The sequence below is a fragment of the Magnolia sinica genome, chromosome 11 (genome assembly GCF_029962835.1).
Source record: "Magnolia sinica isolate HGM2019 chromosome 11, MsV1, whole genome shotgun sequence".
NCBI lineage: Eukaryota > Viridiplantae > Streptophyta > Magnoliopsida > Magnoliales > Magnoliaceae > Magnolia > Magnolia sinica.
The window spans coordinates 53,473,457-53,478,384 of NC_080583.1; the positions used below are offsets into that span (position 1 = coordinate 53,473,457).

The 4,928-nt window shown below is 39.5% G+C and overlaps 1 non-coding gene across 1 annotated transcript; it reads left to right on the forward strand.

Moving 5' to 3' along the window:
* Nucleotides 1–280: 280 nt before the first annotated feature.
* Nucleotides 281–387, forward strand: LOC131219761 (small nucleolar RNA R71). Its single transcript, XR_009158406.1, has one exon. It is a non-coding gene; the product is annotated as a small nucleolar RNA R71 (small nucleolar RNA).
* The last annotated feature ends 4,541 nt before the right edge of the window (nucleotides 388–4,928 follow it).

A 4,928-nucleotide genomic window follows, 5' to 3' on the forward strand; every position in this document is an offset into this window, starting at 1 on the left:
CTCAACTTTTCTTATGAGCGTAGTCACTTTATACTTGAGATCATCCTCTTCTTTCAAGAGATACAATCCACCTTTCTCCTTAGATTGAGTTGGCCTAGACGTGGTGTTCGATTTTGGGTAATAGTTCTATGATTATGTTTTTTCAGCAAGACTATCGAGGTAATCCCATACCTCGTCAACATTTTTATTAATGAATTCTCCATTACAAATTGTCTCGACCATTTGGCGCATGGAAGATGTCAGTCCATCATAGAAAAAAATTATAATGCACCATGTTTCAAAGTCGTGTTGTGGGCATGAACTGACCAAATCCTTGAACCTTTCCCAACATTGGTAAAATGTTTCATCCTCCTTTTGGGTGAAGTTCATGATTGCTTTTCTAAGGGTAATTGTTTTATGATGTGAAAAAAATTTCTTTATAAATTCCCTTTGCATATCATTCCATGTGCCAATGGATCTAGGACGCAGTGAATGTAACCACGTCCTAGCCTTCTCCTTTAAGAAAAAAGGAAAGAGTCTCAGCCTTACTGTGTCCTCAGACACATTTTGAAAATATAATGTGGCTATGATTTCATCAAACTCTTTCAAATGTAGATATGGTTCTTCAGATTCAAGCCCATGGAACTTAAGAAGGAGTTGGATAACCCCTGGCTTGATGTCCATATGTCCTGTATTTTCAGGAAAAATCATGCATGAGGGCATACTCACCCCCGCTGGTTATAAATAATTTCGTAAAGTACGAGGTGGGGGTGCTTGATGCACCTCATTCTCATCCTGAATGTCTTCCACCCTAGGTTGGGGTAGAAGAGGTTGGTTTTCAGCCATCACTTCAATTAACTCAGGGGATTTCGAGTGGTGTCTAGTCCTGCGATGGATAGTTAACCCCTCAACCAATCCTCCTTCAGTCAGGAGACGTCGAGTGTTGTCACGGGCCCACTTGGGCATGAAACACTCGCAGCCCTCAATCAAATTCGAAACCTAATCCTAAGAAAGGAAAAGAAAATCTAGAAAGAAAGAGAGGGTTGGAAAGAAGTTACCAAATTGGAGTCCTTAAGTTAAAAACCTGCAAAAGAAAACAAAATAAGTCAGTTTCTAAAAATAAGGTCTAAAATTAGAAAATCCTTAAAAAGAAAGATAGAAGTACTAGTTTCTAAAAGAAGAAATTCCTAAAGGAAAGTGGAAATTTCTAAAATAAATTAGAAAAGTCCTAAACTAGAAAGTAAGTTACTAAAAGAGATCTGAAAAATTAAAAGTAGAGAAAGAGCTTACCGAATTAAAAATTTCTATCTTAAAAGCCTACAAAATAAGAAAGTTAGTTTCTAAACAAAAAGTCTACAAGTAGAAAATTTCTAAAAATAAATTAGGAAACAAAGTTAGATTCTAAAAGGGTTAGAATTAGAAAGTTACTAAAAATCAAAATAGAAAGTTAGTTTCTAAAAAGAAGACCCAGAATTAGAAAGTTTCTAAAATAGAAAATCCAAACCTATAATTAGAAAGAATTTCTAAAAAGAGAAATAACTAACCTAGTTTCTAAAACTCAAACCCTAATTCTAAAAATAGAAAAAGTAGAGGAATTAGAAAGGAATTACCAATTTAGAAGTTTATGTCAGGATCCTACAAAACAGGAAAACAGGTTAGTTTCTAGAAATCAGAAAAACTTAAACCTCAAGTTAGAAAAATTCTAATCTTAAACTAATCCTAAAACTAGTTAATTTCAGAAAACGAAACCGTCAATCCCCGGCAACGGCGCCAAAAACTTGTTCACTCCCCAAGTATAGGGTTGTGATGTAGTAATAAACTCGGTGAGACTGAGGTCGAATCCCAAGGGACTGAAACCTGTACGTTTATCTGAAACTAACTAAAATTAGAACTAAACTAAGATGAAATCTAAATCAGGTGAATATGAGTGAATAATGGTGAAATAGGAAACTAAAATTTGTAGAAATCAAAGGCGAGAAACTAGGGATTCAGAAGATCTAATTGTAGAGATCAGGGAGATTTATGCTTGATTCATGAACTCAACTAGACTTCGAGTCCCATCTTCAGCTAGTTGGAAGATATACCACTAAAACACAATCTGAACTTCTTTTGATTTAGTTTTCAAAGAGATGAAAGGTATGAGAATTAGAGTCGATTCTATCACAAAACCATGCCCATGAGACAAATTTAACAACAGAACTAAACTAATTCACAACCAATCAAAAGATGTATGAATGTTAAGAAGGATTCCGTCATCCAACCATGTCCAAGGGGCAATGGTGAACAATAGGGCATCCTAATTTCATAACAAAAAAATAAGGGAAAGAAAATACTCAAAGCTATCGCAAATCCATTATAATTTAAGTCATAACAAACCATTAAAAACTGAAAGCATTCCGATTAATCAACTAGAATCGAACGTCAGTTCATAAACATGAATCCAAAATGTAAAACGCCCCATCACGCTACAAGCTTCACCTCTTAGCCCTAACTAAGAGGTTTAGCCAACCATGATTGGACTAATTCTCAAACAATTCATAAATAAAAAAAACTAATCAAACCAGCAACTGAAAAACTCTCCCTTTTACTGCCATCCAAACGTCCCAGCCGCAGGTTGAATGCAACTTCCCCAAGCTCCCCACGTCCAAAGACTTGGATCCCTCCCTCTCTCTTCTCTCTTGTATTTTATACATCCAGGGGTGGTGGAACTTTTGCACCACGAAGATGGTGAGAGGATCCGTTGGAGCTTTTACGCAGCTGTCTCGCAAAACAACATGGACAGCGTCCAGTTTTCACGAGCAGAGCGCTATCCTCGGCGTTGCTACAGTCATTGGGGCTCACATCGATGTTTTATGAAAAATCCAGTCCGTCCATTAGATTGATCTTGAAAAACCATCCAGGTATGGATTTTTTGGATTGGATTTGGTGTGGCCCACCAGAGTTCTTCTTGCACCGTTCGTCTTCCTTTTAGACGGTTGAAAACCAATCTCCATTCCTTCAATTCCATCATCTAAGCTTGGATGATAGGGAGTGTGGGCTTCTGATGGACAGCCCAGATCCGACCGATGAAGCACGGTGGTGGCCCACAAAATTTGTCCGCAGGCTCTGTTTGCGAAACAGAGTTTACGATGCTGTGATGATCGGTGGGCCCCACCTTGATGTCTAGGGAGAAATCCACCACGTCCATTGAAATCCTAGCGAAAATCCAGTCAGGAAAGAGTAGTTTTGGTAGGTTCTTGTGTGGCCCACTGTACTAACTCAATTCGCCGTTCATCTTACGTCTTTTGACGATCCACGTGCATACACGTGTATGGGTCCAAAAGTCCACCTAGGTGAGGGTATTCCCTACCCCAGAGACACAATGGACGGCTCTGATCATCATAATGGATGATGGATGGGCCCCACAGCGATCAACCGGTGGACATGCGTCCGACCGTTGGCGTGGAAGATGATTTTGAGTCGGTCAGCACACGCTGACCGACTTCATAGGATGCGGTGTACGTTGAGTGCACCTACGCACTGTGCACTGGCATTGCTAGTGGGATCCACTCGTGATGTTCATGATAAATTCGCTCCGTTCATCTGAATTTTCAGCTTATTTAACTTGTTGAGATCATAATTGAAGCATATCCGGATGCCAGGTGGGCCCTAAATCAGGATTTAAAGGGACTGATCTGTCCGTTGGGCCACTTTCACAGGGATCCAGGAGCTGATATTCAACGTGTACGGTTAATTTATGGTCTTCAAGCCATGTATGAAGTTTGGAGCCGATCGGATGGTGGGAACCCTGTGATCTTGCATTATGGACGTCTTTCAGGCCTGTTTAAAGTGAGTGGTTGGAATTTCTCTGATCTCTGGCATGTAAATCCTCTATCTTGGTCCCATGGAGTCCCATCCAATGCCTTGGTGATGCTTGAGCGTTAAATCCATACCTTTAGCCTCATTTTCAATCCATGCTCATCAATTTTCCTTGTAGCACAAACACGGTTAAAATAGCCCGTTCAAACATTATCATGTTCATAATTCAGGTAACAAATGGGGTCTAATATGTAATATTTGACCCTCAACAGTAGCTTGATTGAGGTCAGGCACATTCCTGACATGAAGAATAACTTGGTTTCTCTAGGTGCACTTGAGATAATAGGGTGCAAGTGTCACGCCCCAAACTCGGAAACTAGGCTCACAAAATTTCTGATCACCGAATCCAGTGCCGACAGCCTCCGTAATACCCCATTTTAGACTCCTAACGCCCATACGCCAGATTCCGATCCTGGGATCCTATAAGGAGGATTTTCAGTAGATAAGCATAACCACAAGTTCACCCAAATCACAAATGCAACATCATCATCATATATCTACTAAAATAAAAAACTTGAGTACAATACATGAAGGGAAAATACAAGATAAATGCTAAAAGCTCCAGAAGCTCTGCCGCACGCTCTTGCCTCGTCACCTGCACGCATCTATCGTGCATAAGCTTATAGAAAGCTTAGAGGGCAGTGTACATGTGTGTGTAAGATAAGTGTCAAGCACACAAAATCAATGTAAGCAGAATACTGGCAAGGCTATAAGTCATTTAATATTAGAGTATGCAATACAGATCATAGTGAGCTAAATATCAGATACTAATGATTCAATACAATATGCATTCTTAAGGGCCAAGAAATATCATCAGCCTCATCTAGGCCATATAAATGCAGAAACACCGCAACCCAAATACCATATGCCACAGATATAATGCAATATGCTGATCCTAGTGAGTCCATAATACTATCAACCTTATTCAGGCTATGCAAAACAGAAGCATAGTAAACTAAATGCTATATGCTGAGGATGCAATGCAATATGCATTCTTAAGGGCCAAGAAATATCATCGGCCTCATCTAGGCCATATAAATGCGAAAACAATAGCAACCCAAATACCATATGCCACGGATGTAATATAATGC